The sequence below is a fragment of the Pteropus medius genome, unplaced genomic scaffold (assembly GCF_902729225.1).
Source record: "Pteropus medius unplaced genomic scaffold, Ma_sr-lr_union100, whole genome shotgun sequence".
NCBI lineage: Eukaryota > Metazoa > Chordata > Mammalia > Chiroptera > Pteropodidae > Pteropus > Pteropus medius.
Genome location: NW_024347791.1, coordinates 1,545,445 through 1,562,624, shown reverse-complemented (window position 1 = coordinate 1,562,624; position 17,180 = coordinate 1,545,445). Strand labels below are relative to the sequence as shown.

Sequence of the window (17,180 nt, the reverse complement as noted above, 5' to 3'; positions counted from 1 at the left end):
TTCTCAGTCCTCATGCTCCTGATGCCTCTGAAGGATGAGTCAGCCGGAAGCAGTCCGCCCCTCCCTGACCCCTCTTGCCCTGCTGACCCTGCACTGGCCTGGTTCTCCTGCAGCTCTGCCTACTCCTGCCTCCCAAACATGGGCACCCCTGTGGGTCTGTCCTTGGCCCTCTGCTCCCATCTATTCTGTCCCATTTACCCTCATTACCTTGACGGCCACTTCCTGGCCAGGATCTATTTCCCAAGCCTCATCTGTATCTCTGACACCCTGTGGGTGTTTTCCTGGAACGACAGGCCCTCATCCACTCTCAGGCCCGTGTCATGCCGCGGGGTCCTGAGCACTCCTGCCCTCCATCTCACTTGTTCTGTTCATGTCACCATTCATTCTCACCATCTCCGGACCTCCCCGGTCACCTCTGACCTTCCTCCTTCCTCCCAGGTCCAATCGTTCGCCTCTTCGTTCCTGATACCCTTTGCTGTTTCTCCAGCCCACATGTCCTTGTCTGTCACTGCTGCCACTGCTCCAGTTACCTCATACCTGGGCTTCTGTCGCAGCCCCTAACCCACCCGTCCAGGCCCTGCTTTGTGCTGCTGGGGCTGGGACAATGCAAACACGTATTTCCTCTGCCACGGGCTTCCTGGCAGACTCTGCCAATGTGAGTTCTCCATAAAGGCTGGAAGGTGGGAGGGAGACGGGACTTGCTCCTTCTCATTTGCTTGTTGCTTCTCTCAGCAGCAGCCTCGCAATGGCCTTCACCCAGCAGCACAGTTAGGTGCTGTCTTCAGTTTTGGTTTCTTTTATTGCCCTCCCGGACTGACCTTATGACCACCCGCACCCTCCCCAGAGACCAGTGCCAGTGGGCAGTGCCTCCTTCTTAGAGATTTGCCTCTCGGCTCCCCAGGGTCCTCCGGAGCCTCGAGGACGAGGTCCCACCCTCTTCCCTGTTCCCCAGCCCTGGGCCGAGCCTCCTTCCTGCAGTTACTCTCTGTGCTGCCCTGCTGTCCCCTTTTGTCTTTCCGGCCCTCTGCTGCCTGCTGAATGGACATCCCACACTAAATCCTCACTGTGAAAACACCTAGTAAATTTTCTGCTTTTTGCCCGGACCCTGACTGCTGCAGCTCTCGGTGCCAGGGGTGGTCTCAAGACACAGACCTGCGGGATTTCCCAGGGCGAGGGGCGATGGTCTGCAATCGGTCAGGTCCTATCTTGCCCTGAACACAGGGCTGAGCTCCCTACCCCGTGCTGGGTAATAGGTCCTGGAGATCTGTAGCACGGGGTGGCCTCACACGCTGGTGACTGAATTCCTGTGCTACCCCCAGGGCCAGGCGGCACCCCCTCCTCAAAGGTCTGGATTCTGCTCTGTGGGGTCCTTCTTCAAGCTTCTGGCAACCACACTTCTATCTACCAGTTCCGTATTGTCTCAATGTTTTCTTCTAGCTTTTTTCAGGCCTCTAACACCTGTTGAACCAATTCCGCACATTAAAATTTCCCTACCGAAACACCTAGTGTATTTTCTGTTTTCTTACCGGGGCTTGCCTGAAACCGCTTCCTAACTAGCCCTCTCTCTCTACCGTATTCTCCCTGCTCTAACTCACCTGAGCTCGTCAACGACAGATGGACCTTCATAACGCCTCGCTTTCCTCCTGTCACGCGGTCCCACAAAGCTCATCAAGGATTCCTTCTGCTGCAAACCCTTCTCCCCAGTCAGCCCCTACTCCACCTTCCCACTTGCTCCCCCACGATCCCTTCCTTACACGAAATCTTGGCTCTACACTCCCATTCTCTCTCTCTGTAACTGCAATAACAAATCCATTTTTTCTTTTTTATTGAGGTCACATTAATAACATTGCGTAAGTTTTGGGTGCATATTAGAACTTGTTATCTGTACGCCTGTTCTCTCGATCTCTGAAAATCCCTCGAGGATAACCTCCTTCCAGGTCTTCCCAACCCAAGTCCAGATCCCGCCCACTCTCTGCCACGCGGAGCTCAAATACTGTCCTTCCTTGCACAGACTCTGAAGGTCATCTCTCTCTCTTCTGTCTTTACTTGTGAAGCTAATGTGACTCGCTGCTGGCAGAGTGACCCTCCGGTGAGGCACTATTATCATCCCCACTTACACTGACAGGCAGTACATCACAGACTCCAGTTTCATCACTTACAAACTGTGTGAACTTGGGTTAGTAATCTCTCTGGGCCTCAGTTGCCCCATCTGCAAAATGGGCATAATAACAGTACCTATCTCATAGAATTGTCACGAGGATTTAATGAGTTAATATGTACAGTGCCTGATGTATATACTAAGGAATAGTTAAGTGATTTTTAAGTCAATTAAATCTAGCGAAATGTCAAGTGTTGTTTTCTCTCCTGATCTGAGCCAGAACAATGAGCAGCTGTGCCTTTGACGTATTTCTCTGGTATCTGACACACAAAGGGAATTCGATTTGCATTTGCTGCATCGTGAGTTTTCGTGCGCGTCTCAGTGCGTCCCTGAGTGCAGGGGCTGGCGTGATTCATCCTTGCCTTCCCACCGCACCTTGCATGGAGACTCACACATAGTAGGTGCTCAATAAATATCTGTTGAATGAATAAGTACTTGAATGGAACATCTGGTCCTTCAACGACTAGTTACGTCACAGAAAAAAAGTCAGATTAACTCAATTTAAACAGCAGGCCTGTGACGGAAAAGGGGAAATAAAACCAGAGACGGGGTGTGTGTGAGGTCAGGTGGTGTGGAGAATAAGAATTTGGTGGTGGGGGTGGGGAGGACTGATGCACTGTGCTGAGGTCTCTGGTCCCTGGAAACTTCCAAGAGCAAACACTCTTGAGGCTGCAGACTGAGGGCCAGGTTGGAGTTCAGGAGTCACTTACCCAGGCAGTAGCTGAAATCAGGTGAAACGGTACCCGAGGGAGGGGGTATAAAGAAGGGCGAGGAGTCTAGGATAGAGGCTTGAGGACAGTGAGCTTGGGGCTAAGAACGAAGCCCTGGGAATCGGATCACTTGGGTCTACATCCCAGCTCTGCCACATCCAGCTGCGTGACCCAGGCCAAGTGTCTTAACCTCTCTAGGCTCAGCTGCCCCATCTATAAATGACAATGACAATAATACTGACCCCACAGAGTCGTCGTGAGCATTCAGTGACCTGTGGTGAGGGCCTAGCACAGTGCTGGCACTTGGAAGGTGCTCAGTATACTTAGCTCCATGACAGAAGCTGATTTTCAAACATTAATAAAAGTACAGTAGGAGAGAAGTCCATTAAAAAAAAATCTAACTTCAGAAAATAAAAAAATGTTCTCACCTTATACATGAGGAAACTGAGGCTCAGAGAAGTACTTTGTCCAAGATGACACAGCCAATGACAGGAACAGCCAGAATTATTTTTGTTAAACAATGCTGCCTCCCCTGGCATTCTGGAAACTAGACACCTCTCTTGAGAACTATTATTTTTTTTGCTTCGGTATGATTTGAGTTACTGTTGTCAATCATCTTTCTCTGTGACCCTTTTATTTCCAAATTGGAAAAGTCATTAAAAATATCATCTATTTCAGTCTGAGAGAGATGAATAATAATTAAAAAAAAAAAAAAGTCTTTTTCCTCCTTATAATTTCTCACTGCTTCTTTCCTGACCTGGTCAGGGAACCCTGGCAAGGTCACAGGTTTTGAGAGTAACATAGGTTAAAAAATTCTGGAGTTGGGCAGAGTTGGGGATTGAAATCCTGCTATGACCTTCCTTCACTAGGGGGTGACCTTGGGCAAGAGAATTCACCTCTCATGCCTCACTCAGTAAGATCAGAACAATACAGCGCCTAGCCCAGTGTGCTCACCTACCATGGCGAGTGGATGAAATGACATATGTGTGCCTGACATGCAGTAAGGACTTAGTGAAGTACATCTGTGTTCTGTGGTCCCAGGCCTATGATCCAGGCAAGTGTTTTTCTAAATGTGCAGCCTGATACAAAGAGAGCACCACAAATGTGAATGCCACATATTCATTCATTCTACAAATACTGAGTACCTACTAGGTTCCAGATCTTGTTTGGGGTGCTTGGGATGTATCAGTCAACAAAACAAAGATTCCTGCCTTTGGGGGGGTTCAACATTTATGTCCTCCTGAGTGTGGGAAAGCACAGTAAGTTTGGGTCTCAAAGACAACACACAAACTCTGGTGAACTGTACATTACTGTCTCCCATCTCTGTTATGAGAGGGCGGGGTCAGGGAAAAAAAAATCCTGTAAGTAAAATCTGTGGAAGTCATTGGTGCCGAACTTTGGGGTACAGCGCATGGTTTAACTGAAGTACTTATGGTGTGCTTAGCCTCCTGAGTGAGTACAGCTCAAACTGGTGAAAGTGGTCTCAGAGTATGGCAGAAAGCGGGTGGTGGTGGGGAGAGTCGGCTGGAGCTAGTGTGCTCTGGAAGAGAATTCTAACACGCCTAATGGAATTTACTGTTAGCAATTGCTTTAACTCGCCTATGGAAGAGAGAAAGAGAAAGAGGGTAGACAATCTAAGTGAACAAAAGCTCTTGGTAACTTATGAGGTCTCTGGACTCCGGAGACTGTAAATTTAGACTCACCTGCCAAGATGCATTTGGCTGCCAGCTTCACCATGGTAACCAACTACCTCCACAGGCCAGACCGGGGACGAGCGGCAGCTAGAGGCGTTGGTGGGCCTGCCAGGGAAGGGGAGTGGGGTGGGCTGATCCTCGAGGAGCCCGAGGCCGCAGTGGAGAAGGGAACAGATGGGGCCTGGACCCTCTGGGCTGGACTGAGGGCGGCTATCAGGCGCTAGGGTTGGGGCGGGGGAGCGCCAGATGGGGTCCGGCTCAAGGCCTCAGAAGGCAGCCTGGAAGGTGCCAGCGAGGCGACGCGGCTCCCTTTCCCTGCCCAGCCTCTCGGCTCAGCTCCCGCCAGTGGAGATTAGGAAGAGTGATCCCGCTTCCCTGGGATCCCAAGCACCGGGCTAGACGCTTTGATCGGACAACCACCGCCCGCCTGCCCCGCCCCCTCCGCCTCGTCGCTGACCCTCATTGGCTGTCCCTAAGTGCTCCGGAAGGAGGGGGCGGGGGCTAACAGCCCTTTCCTGCGAGCCAATTCGTAGTGGCATCTGCTCTTCAAGCTCATCCTGCTTGGCTAATGGTTGTAGAAGATGTCAATCATTTTTATCCCCGCTCCCCCCGCACTGTCAGAAAGTTCATGGAAAAGAAGCTCCAACATCTTGTAGCCAGAAGCTGTGATAAAAGAAGCATTCTGATTGGCCAGAGGCTGGCTTGGACCATCTTGGGGAGGAATGGGGATTCGCCGTATCCCCTGCTCTCCTGGAGGTGGGTTCGCCCACGAGGGGCCGGGAGGGAGTGTGGAGGCTGGTGCGGCGCCTGCGCAGTAGATGAGGCCGCGGGAGCCGAAGCGGACTTGAGCCGGTTTGACTTCGCAGAGGTTCTTGTTGCTTCCCCAGTTCCCGGGTTCCAGGGAGCGGGGCCAAGAGGTGCATCAAAAAAATCCAGTCCTTGCCCCGCATTCCGCAGGGAAGTCTCATTTTAAAAGACCAAGGGTGTTATGGGCTTTAAAATCTAAAATTTAAAAGTGTCTAAAGTGATGTCTGTGTACAAAGAGAGAACGAGCGTACTTTGATGCGGGCGAGCGATTGGACGCAGGAATTTTGAGTCCATTTGCTCTGTAAAATGGAGAACGTATGTGTATATCACACGCCACACACCGCGTATTGACTGAATGTGCGAGCGTGCAGGACGTCGTGGTCACATGAGGGAGGCCCCCTCTTGCTCTGCGGTCGAGAAACCGAAGATGAAATCGCTGCCATCTTCCTGGCCGGGGCAAGTCACCTCACTACTGGGTCTCTTTCATCTAGTGGAACCCACTTCATGGGGTTGTCCTGAGGCTTAAATGAGAAAGTATGTAGGAGCTTGGGGCATAATAGGTGGTCAACACTGAACAGCCATAGGTTGACCAGATGCACCCCTGTTCTGACTTCCACTCTCCCCCTCCTCCCACTAATGCTGAAAGGAAAGAGCAGCCCCTCAGCAAAGACACCTGCGTTCACGTTTTGCCATCACGTGTCTTTCAGTTACCTGCACCCTTCTGCTGTCTTTCAGCTCCTCTTTGCCTCAGTGTAGCCCCCAGCCTTGAGCCGGGGAGTGAACACACACCTTCTACAAATGCCTGTGAACGTCTCAGCCCTGCATCCGGAGTGAAACAATGCAAGTTGTCTGGAATTTTCTCTTCTTGGAATCATTCCTGCTATTTTTGTTAAGACTCGTCATGTCTTTCCTTACCTAACTTTTCTTCTTTGGAGACCTCATGCGCATCTGTCTCAGATACCCCAGGCCTGGGTGAGTCAGAAATCCTCTGCCTGGTCTTCCTCACCCTCCAGGCTGTCCTGTTTACTGTGACCCTATTGATCCCTCAAAGGACCCCTTGAGTGAGTCAGCCTTCCGGGGCATCTCTGTGGAGCAGAGACACTGGGGGCAGCCTCTGGGACTTCGGTTTCCTCTTTGGGATGGTGGGGCAGTAACAGCACATCTCTCATGGGGCTATACTCCTCTGCACCACATCCGCCTGCTCCCTTTCTTTGCTGCTACTCCATGTGACATTAGCACCATCTTAAGAGCATTGTAAGAGAGATGGAAAACCCCGTATACTGAATTCTCCTTCCCTCATTCCAAGGGCCTTCTGTACCTTCTGGATGACTAAATGACAGCTGTGTGACTGAGAGGCACTGGGTTTAAGGTAGAGTGTTTTGGAGCCATGAGGGGCCTTGAAAATTTCTAATCTAACCCCTGTCGGAGCAACTGTAACAGTGAGAGCTGGCATGTGTTGAGCACGTGCTGAATGCTGGCCTCATTCTAAGTGCTTTAAAGGATTAATTAACTTAATATTCATGTTCACATTTGATATTTACAATAGCCCCATATGAGGCCTGTATCATCGCCACTTGATAGATGGGGAAACTGAGGCCCAAATAAGGTTAGGTCAAATGCCCAAGGTCATGTAGCTAGTGAATGGCAGAACTGATGATTGAACACAAGGAGTCTGTCACCTACCTGGCCCCAACAGGGACCTCTGCTGTCTCTAACGCCTCTCACTCACTCCCATCCTAGAGAGTAAATATTGATTGAGTTCTTTGCAGTAAGAGCTCATGCTGATTGAGCATCATATGCCAGGCATGTGCTAAGTAGTTCACATCCTCTCTTGTATTTGATGCAGTGACCCTGGGAAGTGGAAACTGTCATTACTTCAATTTAACAGGCAAGGAAACCGAGGTCCAGGGAGAACCCAAGGTCATGCAACAAGTCAGCTAGAATAAGAACCAGCCTCAGGTGACCCACTCTTGGGACCTATGTTTTTTCCCATTACCTGGAGTAGTCTTTCAAGTTTCATTAAGAAGCTTTTCTTGAGTGTCTACCTTGGACCAAACTCTGCTGGTTACTGGAGCCACTGAAGCAAAGGTGACAGAGTACCAGGCAGCTCTGGCAGCTCATGGCCATGTGAGAATGCCAGCCCCAACTTTTCTAGAAGAGTTCAGAATCTGGATTTTTGTGTGAAATCCCCAGACTTTCAAATTTTGGCAATCAACTTAAACTTAAAACACCACAGCCACAGTAGACCATCTCCGTTGACTGGTTCATACTTTGGGCTGCCATCTGTGATCTCTAGTCAAGAAGGGAAGACAAACGAATGAACAAATCCTCGTGAGATGAGCGGATACAACACCCCAAGGAGAACTTCTAACCCTGGGTAGGGGGAGGGGCATTGGGAAGGATATTCTGGAAGGAGGAAACTGAAGAATGGGTAAGAATTTATGAGGCGAACATGGGGAAGGACCTCCTGAGTAGATGGAACAGCATGGAGTGGGAGTGTATCAAGCATTGCAGATGGCAGGTGACGCTCTTTGCTTAGGTGTAAGTGGGAGATTGGTAAGAGGTCTGACCCAAGCACCTGCTCGAAGCCAAGTATAGAGCAGAATGGCCAAAGAGAGTGAAGCAAGAAGGCCTGCCATGGGAACTTCTTTGAGGAATTCATTCAACCACTATTTTATTGAGTGCTTACTAAGCACCATGGACAGAATCGTCATAGTCTCTGTTCTCTGGGAGTGCCCAGCCCCGTGGGGAGGCAGAAAATCAAGCACCCATGACTTAGGACTGCTTGTGGTGAGTGTCGAGCAGGAAAGGACTTGTATTAAGACTAAATACCCTATGCTGTGGCTCCTGCACCAAAGGCATTGGCATCACACAGCAACTTGTCAGAAATATATGTTCCCAGGCCCCACCCCAGACAACTGAATGCTGGGGGTGGCCCCATAATCTGTGTTTTCATAAGACTTTTTGGCAATTCTGATGCACACTCGTGTTTGAGAACCACTGCTCTTAGGTCATGCCAGGACCAACCTTTACCCACTTTCTCTGGTCGTTTTATTGTTTCTCAATTGCCCAAGACCCTTCCTACCCCAGGGTCTTTGCACTTAACTGTTCTTGCCATGGCTGCATGACGCTTGCCCTCACAACCTTCTGATCTTTGTTCAGATTTAAAGACCCTTCCCCCAATCTGTCAATCTCAATCTCGGTGTCATATTCTACTTACTTCATAGCACTCACCACTACTGATATTATATTCTGTATTTATTTGTTTATTTGTATAGTGTCTGTCTCCCTCCTTTAGAAGGCTGGCTTCATGAGAACAGAGACTTGATCTCTTTTGTCTTGCCAGCATCTAGGACAGTACCCAGCATGGCGAGACACTTAGTAAATATTTTTGAATGAATGCATGAATCTTGTATTGTTTTCCCTTCTGTTCATTCATTCATTCATTTAATAAGCACTGATTCCTGAGCACCAGTTCTCGTGTAGGTAGTGAGCTTACTGCTGGAAGGGGTGCCATGGCCATTCAGATAGGGGCAGTCTAATGTTTGGGTCCTCCACCCTGCCCTCTCCGTTGCACAGCCAGCTCCAGGCCCATGGAGCCTACAGATCTGTAGGCTCCACGGAGAAGGAGGGGTTAACAGTGCTGCTTTCTAAAGCCAGGGAAGGGGCTGTTTGGGCTGATTAGGAAGTGAGGGCTTTGAGTGAGAAGGAAGCAGAGAGGCAGCTGCTGACAAGTTATTCCCAGGGATTGTTCAATCATCCTGGGGTTGAATGCTCCCCGACAGCCTTGACAAGCGGCATGCGTCTGAGCCGCGGCTTGGTGCCTGAGACAGCCGTAATATTCCACGCACGGCACCTGGGCCAATTGTGCCCACTGCAGGCAAGAGTCCCTCTGCCATTGCTCCTGGGGGTTCTGCTTGGGCTGCTCCTCAGAGCTCCATCACTTGGAGAGTGTATTAGCAGGATTGTTGGATGCACAACGATTCCTTTTTATAAATAAGAGGCTTTATGGGAAATTAGTGGGAAAGATCTCTTGAGAGTTATTCGGCACGAATCTCAAGAACCTTTTACACATTAAAGCGGATTTGCACTAATGCCCTCATGTCAGAGGGCAATGCAAAAGAGAGGGCTAGAAGATTTGTAGGAATTTTATGTATTTAGATCAGGGTTGCTCCACCTTGGCACTATTGACATTTTGGATTGGATAATTCTCTGTTGTGGAGGGATTTCCTGTGCATTGTAGCATCTCTAGCCTCTGCACACTAGATGTCACCAAAAATGTCTCCTCATGTTGCCAAATGTTTGCTGGGGCCCCAAATCATCCATGGGTGAGGACCGCATACATGAGTGGGAAGTATTGATTTTAAAACTGAAATCTGCAAGGACTGGGCTCAGACTGTCTAGGTATGAATCCTGCTTTGCCACTTAAGCTCTCTGTGTCTGTTTCCTCATCCTTGTCCTGCGGGTGCCCTGAATATCAGCCGAGTTAACACAAGTGAGGGGTCTAGAACAGCGGCTGACAAGTAATAAGACCCAGTAAACATCAGCTCTTATTAAGAGCCATTGAGATGCTGTTGAATCCCCCGAGGGTTATCTGTAATGCGGTGGTGACGTCTGCTTTACAATTTCCCATAACACACTGTGTTGCATCCACCTTCTGGTACACTGCCTTCTCATGGTAATGACCTTTGCTGTTCGGTTTTCCACCGTTCACGTGGGCCTGGTTGTTTACGCCTCCACTGATGCAGTGCTTGGCGTGGCCATCTCAATAAAGGGCAGAGGAGATGTGACTGACTCACCTTCCATGCGCTAGGAATGCGAAGTGGAGCCCTGAGCTGCGGCCTTGGACATGCACGGAGGCGGCAATGTCCTCATTTTGTCAGCAGGGGGCAGCAGCAGCCGGGGGGAAAATGCCTGCTGCCGGAGCGAGCCAAGGGCTGCCACCTTTTGATTTACTTCTCAGCGGCATGTATTTAAAGTTGAACAAATCATCCCTCCAGAGCCACCGGAGGCCTCTTTTGACAGCCCGCAATAGCTCCTCTGCAGGAGCCAAGAGCTGCTTTCCACAACATTCCACATTTAGCATGTCTGTCGGTTTCTGGATCGGTCAGTCTTAACCTAGGCCAAATTCTGCTAGGGGCAAAGAAATCTAACTATGGGAGATGAACACACAAGATAAATATATATGTATGCCTTACTGTTAAAATGTACAGCTGCAACTTACCGGATTTCGTTAACCAATGTCACCATAAAAACATTACTTAATTAATTTTTTAAAAAAGTAGCTTCCTGTTGCTCTAGGTTCCTTGTCCCTGACTGCTCACCCCGCCCCTCCTGCCCCTTCCCAGATAGCACCCCAAGAAGCTGCACCTCGTGCTCGGGCCTCATCTTACATTGTTCCCCATCCCCCACCCTGTAAAATTTTAGCCGATATTATTCTTTCGTCATTCCCCTGAATCCACCCTTGAACCCTTCCCTTTGCATTTTCCACCCAGCAACTGGGGTCATTTAAAAAATTTGTAAATTTCTAACAGGTGATCTCTTCCGTAGGTTTAAAATTTTAAAGACGGGAAAGAATACACAGAGAATATTTCCTCCCCTCCCCGACCACGGGCCTGCAGTTCCCGTCCCCAGGGGCCACCGCTTAACAGTTTCTTGTGCAGCCTTTCGGAGATATTTTACATACGTTTCAGCAAATATGCACAAACATCCTTTCTTATCCTTTCTTTCCTTCTTCCCCTCATAAATAGACGCTGTCACACACATTCTTTTGCACGGTGTACTTTGGAGACGTTCTGTGTTGGCACCCACAGAGCCCCTCATTCTTTTCTTCCTTTTAAATGGCCGTGTCCTAGTCCATTGCAGAGAGTGGTCCTTCTAAATCTTGCCACATTTCCACTGCAACCCTCTCTAAGGCTTCCTACTGTCCTTGGAAGTAGGAAGCGAACTTTTCCCAAAGAGCCGTTCAGCCTGCTGAGCAGGCCACCGGTCATCTCCAGGTTTATCCCTCTTTCTGTGCCTTGGGCAGACCAGCCTTCTCCATCTTCAAACCTGACCCGCCTCTCTTGTGCGGGGCCTTTGGCCCCCTCGTCCCCTCCTAAGCGACTTTGTTCCTAGTGTGCTTTTCTCAGTCCAAACATCACTTGCTTTCAATGTCATGTTCATTCCATACCAATGCTGACCATCACTCGCAGTTGCTGGCAGCGTAGCCTAGTGATAAAATCATGGACTGTAAGGCCAGACTCTCGGGGTTCGAATCCCAGCTTGGCCACTCGGTAGCTGTGTGAGCTTGGGCAGCTTGCCACATCTCTCTGCCGGATGGAATGAGAGCAATAAGTCCTTTCTCCTGGGCTTTCGTGGGGAGGATTCGGAGGCTGGGGGGTCAGCACAGAGCAAGCCCCCATGACAGTGGTGATTAGAGCACATCTCTTTGAACTGGTGGGTGCAAAGCCCTGAGGGCAGGGACCGCGTCTCCTTTGCAGGTGTCCTATCCCAGTGGCTTGTGTAGAGTGGCGGTTCTATAAAGATGGGCCAAATCCTCTGGGTGTATTTACACAGAGTCTCTGAAGAACTCTTCGTCTTAATTCAGTAGTTTTTGCACTGTGTCCCTTGTGATATTTGTTAAAATAACAGTAATTGACCCTGGTGCCAGGCTCACCCTTAGATTATTTCATGTCACCCTCGCAACAATCTGAGCAGGTAGGTAGCAACGTTATTGCTATTTTCCAGGCGAGGAAACCGAGGCACAGAGAGGTTAAGTAACTCGCCAGAGTCACAGAGGAGCAGACCCAGGAAGTGTGGGTTCATCGTAATAAATGTTTGAGAAGCATCGTCTTGACGCAAATCGGTCGTCTCTGTGACTGCGGGAGGCCATGCTCGGGAGCCCCTTCTCATCCAGCTCTGCCTCTTTCGATTCTGGGTAGGTTTTGAGATTCTCTCCTTCCTGGCAGCCCACGTCCTGATCTACCTCTGGACCCTCAGGAGGGTGGCGGCTGGTCTCTCTACCTGGGTTCAGGCCCCTTCCTCTCCTTTTCTCTCCCCTCCGTATCCCCTCGGCTCCCAGGCCTTCCATTTCCACAGCCCACTTGCTCCCTGCCCCTGCCCCTGCCCTCTTGTTGCCTCCCTTCCTGGTCCCTCCCAGTCCTGCGTTCCCACGCCCCCCGTCAAAGGTTGCCTCCCCAAAGAGCATTCGCTCATCTCTCTTTCATCCCCACACCTCCCACTTATCCATAATCTACTGCACTACTCATCCTCCCGAACCTGTGTCAAAGGTCACTCATGCCGAGCCCAAGTCAAAGGTCATTCATGGCTGAGCGGCCAACTCCCATGCCAGGCTACAGGAATCGGGGTCACTGTGTCCTTACTAGGCCAGACCCATGGTGAGCACTAAGTCCTACAGTAACCTCGGGAATTGGGGACTATTGTTATTCCCATTTTACAGAGAGGGGACAGAGAGGTTTAGCAACGTGCCTAGGATCATACACTTGAAACAGTGGGGCAGGATTCGAACCACGCTTTTGGCCACTCTGCCACAGTCTCTTGGGGGCATCTGAGTTGGCACAGCCTGCATCTCCTCCCTCCTGGCCTTCTCTCCACTCTGCTTGGTGACGCCCCTTCTCCTGGTTCCCCTTCCCCCCTGACTGGCCTTTCTCCAGTGCTCTGGAGGCTGCCTTGCCCCCTGCTCCGGAAATGGTGGTCCCCTAGGGCTCTGGGCTCCACCTTCCTTCCCGCTAGGTGCTCCCTGGCGAGTGCACTCAGGCCATTACCTACCTCCCACGATATGCCACTTGACGTGGCTAGACTTGGGAACAACAACACCCCACTCCCCTTGCTCTCAGAGAGGTACCGTGGGGGTCAAACCTAAGATATGCTTTGCAAACTGTAAAGACCTGGACCAAGGTAAGGGCTACCTATCACCATTACCGTGACTGTCTCCATTGGCAGTCAGCTCCCTGTCCCCTGCTCAGGAATGCTTGGAGCATGTTGTTAGTACCTAAACGTGGCATCTATGAGTTGGAATCTGACAGCCTTCGAACAGACTGAAAATACCAGATAGTTGTTCAGAATGGAAAGTCAAGGGCTTTCTTCCAAAAACACCGGTGAGGGAGCGTGTCGCCTGAATAGGCAGCCTCCGGGCCCATCTCCTGAGCCTCTGGGAGCTGCAGACAGGCGTGATTGCCTCTAGACCCAGGCATCCGCAGATGAAGGAGAGGGAGCTGGCGAGACACAGGCAACACGGAGCCTCTCGACTTACCATGACCGAGGGCTGAGTGCCCAGTGGTGTGACTGCAGGGGCAAGAGGCACGGACTTTTAAGTCAATAGATCAGAGAACAGGTGTCTCTGACCCACCCTCTTAGTGGGACGACACACTCAGTCCCCAAAGAGACATCTCGCTCGCTGGGAAACATTTTTTAAACCTCACTAATTTCATCTTTGTTGAGGGAAAAAAACTCAGTCGGTACATCCATTTTCCAGAGGAAGAAACCGAGGCTCAGTGCAATGAGTTAAAGACGTGACCCAACGTGGATAGTAAGAAGGGAGGGTGGGATTAGAATTCAGATCCTCTCTCTCTGAACCAACTCACTGCTTCCTGGCTGGATGGCCTCGGGGGGCGGGGATAATGAACTTGGCTGCGTCTCTGTTTTCTTGTCTGTAAAATGGGACCAATGACCTACCTCGGATTGTGAGGATTGAATGGGATAAGGCATGAAAGCACTTGAAACAGCCACAGAGTAAACACTCAACAAATGTGGCGGCTATTACCGCTCTAGGGCATTGAATGAATGAATGAATGAATGAATGGATGAATGGATAATTTAAATATTCCCCTGCCCTCTATGGGAGATAGGAAGCTTTCCTTGCACGAAACTTAAGAACCGAAAGCAATTTCCTTGAGATAGGAATGAAGTGCCCATTGAAGCAGTTTCTTGTCATAAGAATTGGCCATCACTTCCTCTGAGTTGTTTACATTCTTGAAGGCTCTTTCCCAAAGCAAAGGGCTGGCCCCCGGAGCGGATCGTCCTCCACGATCTCTCTGGCGATGCTGACAAGGTGGCGTTTTATGATGATGATGCGAGAAAACCTTCCAATAACTGACCCTCCGCTCCAGCAAGAAGCTTTGAATTTTGCAGAACTGCAGGGGCAGAGCGATTTCTCATCTGGCGCTGGCTCACTCGGCGAGTTTCACAGTCATCCCGGAATTGTCTCCGAAGCACTCTGCCAGACTGATTGCGCTCTGCTCGTTTCTTGAGAGTGAACAGATGTGAGCATCAGAGGAGTGGGTGACAAGCGGCCTGAGACCTGGAGAAGCTGGGGTGGTGAGAGAGGGCAGGTTTCTTGCTGGAGCACATCCAAGTCAGTACCACAGGCACCGTGATGAATATAGAAAACGTTCAAATGTTCTCTGTTTCCAGAGCACCACATTCAACGGCAGCTTCCACCTGGTGCCCCGGCTCCTGTTTTCTTGCTGCATCCTGTTCTCGGCTCAGCTAGCGAGCTATTTCTAGCTTGTGTCCCCAAATAGGACAGAGATTTTTAGGGGGTCCAAGCTTAGGCTCTGGGGTTGGATAAACCAGGGATGGGCCCCAATTCCAACACTGTCTTGGTTTGGGGTTCACCCAGAGGACACCCTGAAGAAGGACCTGAGTACAGTGGTATATAGTGAGCCGGGGTTCCTGGAAGCGCCATTTGGGGAACGAGGACAAGAGACAGGGAGGGGAAAGGAACCAGGAGGGCTCACCACTAAGCCAGCTGCCGGTGGGGAGCTCAGCCCTGCTGGGAACTGGGGGAGACTGCATGGGGGGATGCCTAAAGTCACCCCAGCTGAGGGCTGAGGAAGCTTATGAGCTTTTCTCCGACTCATCATCCGGCACTGCCAAGGGCTGTGCAGCTGTCACCCTTGGCACAACCGCCTTGCCCTGTGCCAGGGCTGGATGTCCACACCCAGGAACAAAAGCCCCTTGGACAGCGAGTCTCAGATCTTCAGGATAAGAGGGTGGGGGTCCCCACAACATCTGCTGTGGCCACTGCCCCCCGGAACAGTCATTTAACCTCGGCCTCAGTCTCCTGAGCCGTTAAGAAAGGGTAACTATATCCATCCCGGAGGCTTGGTGCAAAGATTCAGGGAGAGGGGACGTAAGGCCCTCAGCAGAGGACATGCCTGGCAAGCATTGTTATTATTATTGTTATAATTTGCGACCAGTGTTTCTGGAAGTCCTTCTCCTCTTGCTTAACCAAAGAACTCCAATTCAGCTATTTAAGAGTGCCCAGCTTATGTCACATCTTCTATGACACCTACTTTTCTGCATATATTAGTGTCCGAGAGCTGGCGTAACAAATGACCACAAATTTGGTGACTTCGAATGACAGAAATTTATTCTCTCACAATCCATCCCAGAGGCCAGAGTCTGAAATCAAGATGTCAAGAGGGCCATGCTCCTTCTGAAAGCTCTAGGTGAGAATCCTCCCTTGCCTCTCCCAGCTTCTGGTGACTCCTGGCGTGCTTTGGCTTGTGGCAACAGAAGTCCAACCTCTGCATCCATCTTCGCATAACCTGCTTCTCTGTGTGTCTTCTCTTTTTCTATTATGATGACACCTGTCATTGGATTTAGGGCCCATGATAGTCCAGGAGGATCTCATCTTCAGATCCTTACCTTAATTCTATCTGCAAAGATCTTTATGCCAAATAAGGTCACATTCTAAATTCCAAGAGGACAAATCTATTCGACCCACACTACACTTTGTAAGTTTCATTAACTGCTAATGCATCAGTTAGAATGATTTGTGCTTCATGTACAAAACCATAGGGATTTAACCAAATAGAGGCTATTTTCCTCCTGTCACAAGCAGTCTCAAGGTTGCACCTTCCATACTAGGACCATCAGGGACCAGGCTCCTCCCAGATTTCTAATGGCACCGTCATCAGCTGTGTCTTTAATCCCCATTGTAGTGAGAAGGCATCCATCCATCTCTGGGCACCAAAGCTGTATCCTGGACAAGGTGAGGGTGGAAGGCAAAGGCCAAAAGACTAAGGGGATCTGCTTCTCTAGAAGCTTCCTTGCAAGCCCCACCTAGGGATGTGTGCTTATATGTCATAGACCAAAACTGTGTCACAGGTCAGGTGAATATTTTTCACAGGGCACATTGCTGTCCTGCCACCAAATGGGATTGTGATAGAAAGAGGTGATAATTAGTGATATGCAGGTGACTAATGATGAGTACGCAATATAATATTATAATATAATATGGTGTGGTATAATAGTATAATATTATATAATATAATGTAATGTAAATGTCACCTATAAAAAATTAAAAGTCATGTCATAGATCTTTCCCCATGTTAACATATAATATCCACAATGTCTAGTTTAAGTGACACGCAATAGTCTATTTGTGGATGTCCCATAATCTTCTCAACCTCGTCCCTCAGGGCCAGGCACAGGTGCCCAGAAAGGAGGCATTGCATTTCTGGGCACCAGTGCCTGGCCCTGAGGGAGAGCGGGACCAGGATACGGGAATTCAGGTGAGCCCAGCAGGAGCGGCAGCTGGTGATGATGCTGCCAGTAGGAGTCAGCGCTGGAGCCAGGAGGTGGTGAACACAGCAAGGGGACAGCAGAAACCCCCAGGGGGGACATTAAATGAGCCTGGTGATTTCAGCACATTAGAGCCTTCCTGAGGTGGCGTTCTGAACACCGGGTCAGGTCAGGAGGGAGAAAATAAAAAGAACAACCTAGAAACTTCTCTACCTCTTTAGGACAGGACACCCTCTTTGGATCCATCTGTGTGACATCTGTGCTAAATAAATATCCGGT

At 50.0% G+C, this 17,180-nt stretch overlaps 1 protein-coding gene and 1 long non-coding RNA gene across 2 annotated transcripts in view; both read right to left on the bottom strand.

Annotated features, from left to right (window-relative positions):
* The window catches only part of IFT27 (intraflagellar transport 27), a 38,252-nt gene that overhangs the window by 15,424 nt on the left and 5,648 nt on the right, over positions 1-17,180 (bottom strand). The window lies entirely within an intron of this gene.
* Positions 1,809-4,995, bottom strand: LOC120614860 (uncharacterized). The gene is made up of 2 exons (XR_005656087.1): positions 4,572-4,995; positions 1,809-3,081 (listed from the first exon to the last, which is right to left on the bottom strand). It is a non-coding gene; the product is annotated as an uncharacterized LOC120614860 (long non-coding RNA).